The following is a 13,304-nucleotide window of genomic DNA, read 5'->3' as shown; positions in this document are numbered from 1 at the left end:
CGTGGTAATATCATGACATAGTGAGGATGAGGTCATAACAGGGATATGAGGTCACAATTGATCTTTGGTACCAAAATGGCAATGTCTCTGTACAGTGGGCAGAAAGCCACAGTGAAGCAGGGAAGTCACAGTGGGAATATCAGGTCACCGTGGGTCTGTGGTGTCACAATGGTGATATGAGGACCCCATATGATTGAAGGATTGCTATTCCAGTTTGGGAATGAGGGACAGGAACAGAGGAGGGGGAGACATTGGATGTAATGGATACCAAGGGAACACAACCTGAAGCTATGTAGTGGCCACAAAGCAGAAATGACCTCATGGATCTGCAGGAAACTTGAATAATGAACACAAAAAAGTTGAATACTGAAGAATGAGGAGAATGCAGAGCCTATTTCAAGTATAATCCAGCTCTCTTTGGACCATTCTGAAAGTACTGCTCCAGCCAGTGGGAGCAGATCCTACCCTGGATGCTGAAGGCCATGAGTTGCCAGAAACTCCACAGAGGGTAGGTAGAATGAGGCTGGGTAAACTTTTTTTTTTTTTTTTTTTAGAAATCCAGATTCAGAACTGAGAACCTACATGATGAATCAAATTGTTTTCACGTGTGCACTTTTAAATATGTGCCCCTCAGCCAAAAGTGTAAGTGATTAGACATTACAAGTGCAATAAACAAACCTGTGTAAACTCAGCCTTTTGCAAGCTCTACCTTGGAGCCCTGAGCTTGCTATTGCTAGCGGAAAGAAAGAGCATCAGTTTTCAGAGTGTGGGAGGTGATTCATTCCTGAAAAATTAAGGCCTGATGGATATTTGTTCACTCATGTCTTTCCTTTGACTGACATCATCATTTCATAGATAGGAAAGGTTCATATCATCTTCCTTGAGTTGATAGTGCTTGTTAATATTTTCATTTGAAACTTCTTTTGGCCCCTTTGTTCAAGTAGTGAACTATGAAATATTTTTGCTGTAGTGTATATCTGTCTTCACTATCATCACAGCTCCCTCCTCACTATTCATGAACTTTGAGAAACAAATGACACCCCATAGTGAACCCAACAAACATTGGCCCACTTTCCTCAACTCATGTACTACTTAGCCAACTTGGCATTTATTATTATTTATTGTTAATAGTACTGGAGATTGAATTCAAGGACACTTAAACCAATTCTCCATCCCTTTTAGCTTTAGATTGTTTTTCAGAGAGGATTTGTGCTTGAGCTAAACTTGACCCAGTATCTTCCTCTGTCTGCCGGTGTGTGGCTGGGATTATAGATGCCACTGTGCCCAACTTTCACCTGGAGCTATTCATGAAAAGTCTTGTTGAGAGGCAGTCAAGCCAGACTCTAGAGTCTCTTGTTTTATGCTCTTGAACAATTCTCTTAGACTTAATGAGCCTCAGCCTCCTCCATCTCAAGAATATGAATAACAATACCTGTTTCCTGCCAGACTATTATGAGAAACCAAAGCTTCAATGGAACAGCGCATGTACAAGTGTCTTGTAAATCATTATACCCATTATGTCTCCAGCTTGTTGTCCCCAAGGTACCCATGGCTTTATATCCAAAATAGAATTGTTTCTCCCCCTGTAAACTATGTCTTCTACAGGTTTCATAGCTAGGCTCAAGGTAACCCTACCTATTTACTCTTATTATCCTTGGTTCCTCTCTTCCATTTCTACACATCCCTTGGTCCAACAAGTCTTATCGTTTTCATAAATGTTTTAAATGTTTGATTCTATATATTTACACTACGGTTGCTTAATTTGTAGTTGCTCATCATCTCCTGAGTAGTAGTTCAAGTCTTTTCTTGGAGTGAAGTAACTGTTATGTATTTAATGATATTACTAATAACTAATCCTGTGAGAAATATTTTCCTCATTTCATAAGTAAACTGAGTCCACAAAAGGCTAAGCACACTGTACCCAATGTACCCATGAAGGTATGTGTCACAGTTGGCTTTGAGCTCAGTAATATCAGGGTAAATTTATGTTCTGTCCACAATGCCATCCTGCCTCCAAGAAAAATAGAGGACTTTCTCATCTTTTGTCCTTACCTTCATCTTACAGGTATTTGATAGCTACTTAAGTGTAATTATTTTAGACCAAATGTTGAGCACATTCTACCTTTATTAATCACTGTACTCCAGGTTTCTCAAGGTTTCTCCCCTTTGTCACCATTGACATTTGGCGCAGATAATTGCTTGTTCTAGGACTATGCTGTGCATCGCAAAAAGTTTTATCAATATCTCAAATTTTGATCACTAAAGGCTTATAGAAGCCACTTCTCTGAATTTTTCACAAGCAATAATACACCCAGATATTGTTCAAGTATCTCTTGGAGAATTTTAAAATTGCTCCCAGTTGAAACTTCCCTTCTGCTCATCACGAGCCCTGACTCATGTAGATTGTGCTTTCTAAGTTTTTTTGTTTGTTTGTTTTGATTTTTGTGTGTATGTGTATATGTTTGTTTCATGAGACAGATTAGATCCATATAGATCAGGTGCCCTTAAACTCATGATCTTCCTGTCCCTACCTCCTTAGCTCTGGGAGCATAGGCCTGAGCTTGTGAGTATGCTTTTTAAACCATACCTGGAGACAAAGCTTCAGTGGCTGCTGTAAATTTTGTTGTGGTCCCATAATTCATGCATTGGAAACTTAAATCTCAATGTAACTGTATGAGAGGATGATTAGATATGAGAGCTCTCCCTTTATGAGTGGGATTTGGATTCCATGCCCTTATAAAAGGGCTTAAGGAGAAGGTCATCTCTTTATTTTGCCTTTCCACCCTCTGTCTTGAGATAATACTGTTTCTTCTTCCAGTGGAGGTACTGTTTAAGGAGTCATCTTGGAGGAAGGGATTAGATCCCTGCAAGACACTGAACCTTCCAGAATCTTGATCTTGAACTTTCAGTCTCCTCTGCTGTGGGAGATAAACTTTTGGTATTATTTAAAATAAATTTCTCAGTCTCTTGTATTCTGTTGTAGTAGTAGAAACAATGTAAGACAGGGACCAAAGTTCCCTTTGGGTGGGAGATTTGGAAGCCCATTTCTGGAATGATCTGTTTGTCTCTGATATTTAGTGAGAAAAGAAGTCAGGAACTCCATGAGAATTACCACCATCTCATGAAATCCCATAAGACCTTCCTTAATTCTTCCTGGGGGTGACACTCTAAAATCTAACAACCTTCCATAAAGCTCAGTACCTATTAATCTTGTCCTATAGGGGACTAACCTTCCAACACATGAACCCTTAAGGGATAAACCACACCCAAGCCTTGTACTGATTCATCATCGTTTGCCTTCATCATCACATGGCTGATTGGGAGCTTGGCTGGAGGTTGCTACCCAGCATCTCCACAGAGTATCTCATAACAAATTCCTAGCCTGGAGAGAGGTCAAAAGTCAAAGTGCAGGATAGACACTGGATCATTGTAAAATCATCACATAAATCAAATCATCATATGTCAGGCATCCTCTGTTGATACCATCCTGATTTCTGAACTTGGAAGGTACCCAAAAGGAGGAAGGCTCAGAGCACACATAACTGAGATTCCTGGCTTCGTCTCTGTCTTCCAGACAAACTGAGTAGGAAAAGTATCAACCAGCATTCCAGTGATTTATTTCCTAGAAGAATTGTCCTTGTGTCGGAATGATAACATGAACACATATGATAATTCTTAGGAGCACCTTATATTTAAATTACTCAGAACATCTAACTCAAACATCAATAAATGCTATAGGTAAGCAATGGGTGTCCAGCATTTTAGTTTCCACATAGATCATTCCAACAAATTAATAGGATTTGGATTCTGTGCCCTTATAAACTGATCCTCTTTGGTTCTATTCCTGCTTAGTTACATAGCAGTGGTAGAGATCACAACAGATAATATTTCTGTTTCTTAACTGGAATTTTGGGATAAAAAATGTCTTACAAAAATTATTTTGTTCCAAATTATTTCATATATCTCATTGCCTGATGAGAACTAAAGAACCAAAGGGGTCTTCCCTTTGGTGAATGAACAGGAGACTAGAGAAAGTGTATTATTTTTGAAACAATGAATGTCACTTCGTGAGACTTTCATTTCACCAGTTTTTTCATAATGGAAGAGATTTTTTCCCCCTCTCCCAAACACCCCACTTGGCTGTCCTCCAAAAAATTACTTGTCAGTAGAAATTTGCTCACAGAGGGAAGTAAACACCCTAAGCAGATAAAGCCAAAGAGATGAATGACTTGCCAAGCTAAATGCTTTAATCGGGACTTTATAACTTCCTATTTTTTCCCTCATACTTTACAGTACTTTGGAATAGAGACCACACTGTTGATAGAGGAAGTTGTTGTGGAGTTGTTGTTCAGAATGGCACGATATTGTTGTTCCACTTTTCCATAAGTACCATCCATCAGGGAGGGCATTCCATCTTGAGTAGATGGCCTACTTATGAGAAGCATGTATGTCACTTGCACAATCTACTTGGAGGAGAAAGTAATAGTGTTTTAAAATGCATTTCCAAATTTAAGTCATCTGTTTTTATTTGGCAACTTTGGAGGCTACCTTTGCCAGCTCTTAGGAAGTTCTAGGTTTTCCAGGTTTAATTTTAGGGGGAGAAAAATGAAGCTGAACGGATTCTCCTACATAATTCAAGAAATGATATTTTTCCAGATTCTATCTAAAATGAGGTAATCTGTAATTATTAGCTTTAATTAGAGAGTTGGTATACAGTGATGCATAGTGAGACAATGGGTATGTTATCTTAAAAAGTGGGGGAAAAAGTGAAAAAAAATCTCAAAATGCAGTGAATAATTTAGGTAGGAGAGTGATTGGCGTTTGGTTTTGTGATGTTCAAAGTATGAAGTCAAGCATGCTATTGTCTATCTGCAAAGTGCTAATTCTTTCCATTGGAAGGCATGAGTGAGAACCTGATATTGATGGAAATTATTGAGGTGACATTATTCAACAGAGATGGCTTTCTTTTTCCAAAGATGAGATAAGTGGGTACATGCTCAGTACATGGATCTTTTTTCCCAGTACAGACTGTAATTATGTGCTTTCCTTCTATCTCTTTTTCAGCCTCTCTCCACTTCCTACTCCCCAGCTTGTTGTTATTTTGGTCTCTTTCTTTCTCCTCTGCAAAGTTGTCAGAAAAGAGCTATCATTGAAGTGCAGGAACCATTCATATCAAGAGTCTCCTCCCATCCAAAAAAGAAAAAAAATGGCCCTTTTGAAGTAACTTCAAAACTCTCCTATCAATCAGAAATTTGCTTTTTGAATAGGAGTCACAAAGGCATCAAGAGGAAAATAGTCACTTAGATCTCTATTTTGATTGGCTGAACCCCTTTAAATAATTTATATACAGCTATAATCACAATATTTCTTGCCTGATGAGCTTCTATACTGAAATCAATGATGGGGAAAAAAACCAATACACTAAGTTGTTGATAGTAACCCCTGGGGAAAATATTTCTCTCCTAAGGCATTCTTACTAGAACTATTGGAGATCTGAAAATGTAACAAAAAAAATTGAAATTATGAAACCACTGAAGGAAACTATTGCTTGTAATCGTTGTAGTCTTTCTCACAGCTTGACTCAATGACAGCTTGATAGGTTTATTGCAGTTGGCATTGGATTGCTTTGGCTCACTAAATGGCAGCTATCTCCTATGGCCTTGATTGTGTTCAAATTAATCAAAGGCTTTTGAAGTGATGGCTTTTGTGTACAGGGGAAAGAAACATCATTTTAAAGATTGTCACATCTTTTAAAAGATTCAGATATATGAAGGCATGCGAAGACAAAGTTCCTGCTGAGCGTGTTACTTAGTCCTATGCAGGACTTGTGTCCTGGGCTTTGATATATGCTTTCCTAATAATATAACTTACAAATGGTGCTGCAACTCTATAGGTCCAATGTGCACAATATGAAAATAGTTCTCTCAGCCAAAAAAAACCCATTGAATACAACTTAGGACAATGAGAAACAACAATCACAACTTGTCTGATTTTTAAGGCCAGAAAAGTATATACACTTAAATGTCAGCTTTTTCGATTTTTATATGTCAGAAGGGGGAAAGGTGAAAAATTGCTAACTCATAATAGTATGCGTGTTGATCAGGACAAGTCTTATTATTCAAAGCAACTGCAACAATGGGAAAAATAAAAATTAATGAAAAATAATCTTCTAACTCACTGGACTCTGTTCTGTTTTATGCCCCAGCCATTCTCTGACAGAAAGTAGAGAGTCCAGCAAGGTCCATTAATTATTTCAGGCCACTAGGTTACAATGCATTAAGGCCACCAGGCACTACCTGACATTTGAGTACAGACATAGAAAGTAAGCGCACAGAGTCCTTTTAACAGAGTTATGTAAAGTATGGGCTACCTGTCACATTTCTAATTCAATTCTCAGAAATGATCCTAACAGCCTTACTAGAATGTGATGTCTTTGCGTCACAATAATCTGGAGTGTTTCTATCTGTACTATAAAACAATTATTTTTAAAAGATTCAAAATAGTTGGCATTAGAATTTGTTTTCTCAAAAGAAAAAGGATGAGAAAATTAGTTCCCCCCCCACTATTTTATTCATATACAAATTGAAGTATACAGATTTGGGTAAATAAACTAAACCATAGGAACTAGTGACAGGGCATGGTTGCAGCCATTATTGATTTGTCGTGTGGATGTTTGGTAAACTTCACAAAGGAAATCTAATTCAGCAAATGTGATGCCATATTTTATTGGCAGTAAAACCCCTCCAATTACAAAACACACAGTTAACATAATAAGTGCTCTCAAAAGAACAAAAAGATTAACTTTGTAAACATTCCCATTTGAAAAATATCAAATGTGGAAAACAGATGCCTTCGAACTCAATGAATATGGTGATTTAGAGATTCAAGACCAGAAAATGCTTCCTTTTTTTAAGGAATCATTTCCTCAGACTCAATGAAAAATCAATTCTCCCTTTAAGTCTTTTGTCTTTTTTTGTGCCTACCTCTGATTTTGCTATCACAGTATTTCTCATAGAAGATGGTCCACCCAATGTGCCTGCTTGTGATCTAGTCATGGCAGAATCAATTCTACTAAATTCATGTTTTAATGAGTAGTACATGCCAGGTATTAGTGATTCATGCCAGGCACTAGTGACCCATACTTGTAATCGTAGCTATTCAGGAGGCTGAGATCTGAAGATCCCAGTTCAAAACCAATCCTGGGCTAGAAAGTCTTTGAGACTTATATCCAATTAACTAACAGAAAACCTGGTAGTGAAGCTGTGAGATCACTAGCCTTGAGCAAAAATTTCAGGGATGGCACTTAGGCTCGGACCCTCAGTTCAAGCCCCAGGACCAGGACCCCCAAAAGAAACGAGTACCACAGAAGCAAAGCAATGAGAGTAATAGAAAGTGAATGATTTTTCCCATAAATACCCAGATCAGATTTGTCAGTAATGGACCAATTATTAAGGAAATAGAAAAGCATTCCAGTGACAAGTACTTCGTCCCATCAAGCATTCACTCTTAATAACATTTCCCTAAGAGATGGTATGCATTCATAAGCTAATTGATAGGTTAACCTTGAAATGAATAAAGATTTCCATAATTATTTAGAGAAAAACAAGCAAAGAAAGGATAATCACCAATTATTTAGTGAAGAAAACAATTATTGGCTGTTGATAGCACTATCGATGATAGGTGTTAATTTTCTGGTCATCTGTAGTAAGAACTATTAAGGTAATATAATTAAAACATGTGAAGGGATCAGAGCATTATTTATCTCAGATTTTCTTGATTGATGGTTGCACAGTTACAGATTCAGGCAGTGAAGACATCTTATGTCTTTGCACTCTCATCTGTCAGTCAATCTCTAGGTTTATTTGAATTCCTACTAAGGACCAAGGCCAGGCCCACACTTCTGATGCTGCTGGCGAAGTGGCTATTAGGATTTTTCATTACTATATTCCCAAAGTGATTTAACAATGGAAAAAATGCAATCAGTGTTTTGTTGATTATTACTCTAAAGCAGCGAATCTTAACCCTAGCTACACATTTAGAATCATCAAGGGAGCTTTTGAAAAATACAGATGCCAAGGCCCACCCCCAGAGACTTGGATTTAATTGGTTCAGGGTGAAGTCCCAGCAAAGGTATTCTTTAAAAGCTCCCGAGACGATTTTAATGTGCAATGAGGGTTAAGAACCACTGCTGTAAAGGAAGATACAATTCACAAAGTCTATTGTTCATCCTTACTGAAAATGGAAGGTTTCAGACACTCTCAGACTTTTCTTCTGTTCTCCCAGGATAGAATTGGGCTGTCGTAGAAGTGAAATAAAATTTGGAAGCATGAATCCTGGCTCTGACTCCATTTCTATTATCTTCTACCTGGGTAATAGCACACAGGGAAGCCTTATAAAACAAGAATTACAATAATACCTCTTTGCTCTGCCTTTTAAGATTTGGAGTAGAATTTAATAAGTCAAACAGGTAACTTATAAGAAAGCCCTATGGAAATGGTAAAGCTGTTGTTTTTGTTTCTCTGAAATGTGCAAGACACTATGTTGAAAATTAACTTTACAACTTGTGGGGGGGAGGGAGGAAGGAGTTGGGGAGGTAGGGAGGGAAGGGATGGTAGGGGTAAAACAAAGGAGGAGATAACAATGCTTGATAGGAAATATTCTCATTACCTTACTCAAGTAACTGTAACTCCTCTGTAACCTATTTTTACAATAAAAAACATATTAAATAAAAATTCTATTGAGCCAGGATGACTTTTTGAAATTATTCCTAGGGACGCTTCAGATACAATATTTTGTTATATTTTTGTGCCCTTTCCCTATTAATTCAGAACATAGTATTTGCAAAGAAAAATTAAATTATGCAGAGTTCAACTGCAGTTCTGCAAAGGGCTAAGAGAATTCTAAAGAGGCAAACAAGGTTCCCTGAACCCTATAGGGTACCAAAAATTGTTCACATAGAAAAGTATTGTACAACTTATACAACCACTTTGGAAAGCAGTCTGGAGGGTCCTCAGAAAGCTAAATATTAACCTCCCTTATGACCCAGCCATACCATTCCTAGGCATCTACCCTGAACAACAGGAACCAGTATAAAAGGACACATGCACCTCCATGTTTATTGTAGCACTGTTCACAATAGCTATGATATGGAAACAACCCAGATGTCCCACCACAGATGAATGGAACCAAAAATTGTGGTATTTATACACAATGGAATATTATACAAGCATTAGAAACGACAAAATAATGGCATTTGCAGGGAAATGGATGGAGCTAGAGGAAATCATGTGGAGTGAGGTAAGCCAAGAGCAAAGAGACAAACAGCACATGGTCTCCCTGACAAGTGGATGTTAAATCTAAAATGTAAGGTGATATGATAGTTAACAAGACCTGAGAAACAAAGGACCCCCCCCAACACTCATCTGGTCGAATCATCACTAAATAACCCCATGCTGCTGATCACATATATATGGTATATATGTGCATACCAGAGGGAAACCAGGAGGACGACACAGAACTAGAGAGAATCAGGAAAAAACATACAACAGCGGGACCCATCAGCTGCACTGGACATTGACCAAAATGAACTAAGCTACTCAATGGCAGCAATGAGAGGGAATGAGTGGGAAAGAGGGAACAGTTGACGCTATGCAAAATGAAAGAAATGTACATATCACCCAATGTGGAAGAAATAACTGTATTGTCAAAGCTCATAGAACTCGTAAACTTTATAGACCACGATAGACAATTTGCCCCATGAAAGTTAGAATGTGTTTGTGATAATACTGTGAAATTTGTGAAACTATGTAATCAATCACCATAAAGAATTTGCAAAGGGCAAAAAGAAAGAAAGAAAAGTCTTGGAAGTGGCGTTGTGGCTCAAGTGGTAGAGTGCTCGCCTTGAGCTGAAGAGCTCAGGGACAGCGCTAAGGCCCAGAGTTCAAGCCCCACAACTGACCAAAAAAAAAAAAAAAAAAAAAAAAAAAGAAAGAAAAGTCTTGTACAATGATCCAGCACTTTTCCCTCTAAACTGAAAACTTAACCAAATAAATTCTTTGCTGATGTTCCCTCTTCTGCTAAGGGGAGTTCAGTTTGAGCATGGCTTTCTAAAGCCCTCCTGTCTTCACCAGTCACTATCCACACAAACAGAATTATCTTCACTAATCAATGAAGGTGAGCAAATGGTCCATGCTACCCCAGGGTTTGAACTTGATAGAGGAACTCCAAGACAAACTGACTGCTCTCTCTCCTTCTTGCAAAACAGGAAGTGATAGTCAAAGAACAGCATCAAACAAAGCAATTAAGGTTTTTATATGTGGGAGTCATTATTGCAAGTCACAGACAGAATGTTTGCACGCTGATTGTTTTCGTACATACAAACAGAACGATTTTCTAATTGGAACAGTCGTAAGAATTTATTCATAAAATGAATGGAGGCGCTTCTTTTTCCTTCTCTGTAAAGAATATCAGCTTTAGTATTCAGAAAGAAAAAAAATAAAGCCATTGTATTAGGAGAACAGAAAGGCACAATGCCTATGTGCATCTATCTGACCATACAAAATAGTATTTATCAAAATGAATTCCAGAAAACAGAAACAATAGTTTTTTTTGTTTATGTTGCTGTTTTTTGTTTTGCTTTCTTTTCATTCTACACATGCATTATATGTCTTTGGGGGTATAAGAGGAGACACAGAAATGAAGGGACAAAGGGTGAAAAAATGCAACAATGCTACTCGCTGGACACTGTTGAAAATGACTATCCAACATGTGTGTGGGTGATGAGAAGGGAAAATGGGAGGTAGTGAAGAAAGCGGGTGTCATGACCCAAAAAAGCAATGTAGTCTTTTCCTGACTTATGTAACTATAACCCTCATAATAACAATTTAACATTTTTTTCAAAGAAGAAAAGAAAGAAACAAAGCTTTACCTGCTTGGAAACTGGTTTCTAGGAATTGAACTATGTTCTTAAACTTTTCATTAGAACCCTATTTTCTTTTCTTTTTTTTTTAATTTTATTTTATTTTATTTGAGAACATACTGTACAGAGGGGTTACAATTACATTGGCAGGATAAAGCATACATTTCTTACCAAGCATTGCAGCCTCCTCCTTTGTTTACCCTTCACCTCCCTTCCCAGCCTCCCCCCTCCCCCCCACCCAATCATACCCCCCTCCCCCCACACACACCGACATTGTAAAGCTTGCTTTGACATGACATTTTGTAATTCTCCTTGTTACAACAGGTCCACCTGAATCCTCAAACGACTCGTTTGTCCCCATCTCCTCCACATGTTATACTAACATCAAATAAAGTGAAAGCGGGAGTAACACTGTGGGGGAGGGACATACAAAGCAACAAAGAAATAATCTTATAAATGCGTTAGAAACACATGCATGAAAGAAACGAAAACATTAAAATACATATTTAAGGGTTCGTTTTCCTAACATCACATTATCTGACCTTTTCTGCTTGACTCATACCTATACTAGATATTGCAAATAAGGGAAACCATGGGACCTATGTTTCTTTGGGCCTGGCTTACTTCACTTAATATAATTTTTTCCAAGCCTTTCCATTTCCTAACAAATGGGGAAATGTCATTCTTTCTGATGGAGGCATAGAATTCCATTGTGTATATATACCACATTTTCTTGATCCATTCATCTACTGAGGGGCTTCTGGGTTGGTTCCATATCTTAGCTATGGTAAATAATGCTGCAATAAACATAGTTGTGCTGGTAGCTTTAGTGTGGTCTTGTTTGTATACATTTGAGTAAATGCCCAAAGTGTGATTGCTGGATCATAGGGGAGATCTATGTGAAGTCTTTTGAGGAACCTCCATACTGCTTTCCAAAGTGGTTGAACAAGTTTACATTCCCACCAACAATGCAGTAGGGTTCCTTTCTGTCCACATCCCCTCCAGCATCTGTTGTTGTTAGAGTTCTTGATTTTTGCTGTTCTAACTGGAGTGAGGTGATATCTCAATGTTGTTTTGATTTGCATTTCTTTTATGGCTAGGGATGTTGAACATTTCTTCATGTGTCTATTGGCCATCCTTCTTTCTTCTTCAGAGAAGCTTCTCTTTAAGTCTTTCGCCCACTTATTTATTGGGCAGTTGTTTCTTTGAGGATTTGTTGTTGGGTGGTTTAATTTTTTGAGTTCCAAGTATATTTTAGATATGAGACCCTTGTCCGTTGTATGGCTAGTAAAGATCTTCTCCCAATCGGTGGGCTTTCTATTGATCTTGCTAGCTATGTCATTTGCCCTGCAGAAGCTCTGCAACCTTATGCAATCCCATTTGTCCAACCTTTCTTTGATTTGTTGTGTTTCCGAGTCTCTATTCAGAAAATTTCGGCCTGAGCCAAGGAGACCTAGGGTTTCTCCTATTCCATCCTGTAATGTTTTCAGATTGTCTGCTTTGACTCCAAGGTCTTTGATCCATTTGGAGTTGATTCTGGTGCAGGGTGATATATAAGGATCTAGCTTAAGTTTTCTACATGTAGTTAACCAATTTTGCCAGCACCATTTACTGAAGAGGCTGTCTTTCTTCCATTCTATTGTTTTAGCTTCCTTATCGAAGATTAGATGGCTATAGGTCTGTAGGTTCATTTCTGGGTTTTCAATTCTATTCCATTGGTCCTGAGGTCTGTTCTTATGCCAATACCAAGCTGTTTTGATTACTATGGCTTTATAGTAGAGTTTGAAATTTGGTATTGATATTCCTCCAGCAGTGTTCTTTCCGTTGAGAAGTGTTTTTGCTATTCGGGGTCTTTTATTGTTCCATATGAATTTTTGGATTGCCTCTTCTATTTCCTTGAAGAATGAGGGTGGAATTTTGATTGGTATTGCGTTGAATTTGTAGATAGCCTTGGGAAGTATTGCCATTTTCACGATGTTAATCTTGCCAATCCAGGAGCATGGGAGGTTTTGCCATTTTTTAAGGTCTGTGTTGATTTCCTTTTTCAAGATTTTAAAGTTTTCATCATAGAGGTCCTTCACTTCTTTAGTTAAGTTAATTCCTAGGTATTTTATTTTTTGTGGGGCTATTACAAATGGAGTTGCTTTCCTAATTTCAGCCACACTTTTCTCATTGTTGGCATACAGAAAAGCCATTGATTTTTGGGGGTTAATTTTATAACCTGCTACTTTGCCAAAGTTTTGAATCAGCTTGAGTAATTTGGGAGTGGAGTCTATGGGATTCTTTAAATACAAGATCATGTCATCTGCAAAGAGGGAGAGTTTTGTTTTCTTCTTTCCCTATTTGGATCCCCTTTATGTCTGCATCTTGTCTTATTGCTGTAGCT

General features: G+C 37.9%; 1 long non-coding RNA gene across 1 annotated transcript in view; it reads left to right on the top strand.

Moving 5' to 3' along the window:
* The first annotated feature begins 238 nt into the window (after nt 1-238).
* LOC138823272 (uncharacterized) overlaps nt 239-13,304 on the top strand; it is a 206,267-nt gene continuing 193,201 nt past the window's right edge. The window contains exon 1 of the long non-coding RNA XR_011370774.1: nt 239-508. This is a non-coding gene — a long non-coding RNA (uncharacterized lncRNA). The remainder of the gene's footprint in view (nt 509-13,304) is intronic.

Source organism: Dipodomys merriami, unplaced genomic scaffold (genome assembly GCF_024711535.1).
Source record: "Dipodomys merriami isolate MVZ:Mamm:240054 unplaced genomic scaffold, mDipMer1.0.p SCAF_12, whole genome shotgun sequence".
NCBI classification, from domain to species: domain Eukaryota; kingdom Metazoa; phylum Chordata; class Mammalia; order Rodentia; family Heteromyidae; genus Dipodomys; species Dipodomys merriami.
Note: the sequence above shows the minus strand (reverse complement) of the source record. Positions and strands in the feature narration are given on the sequence as shown.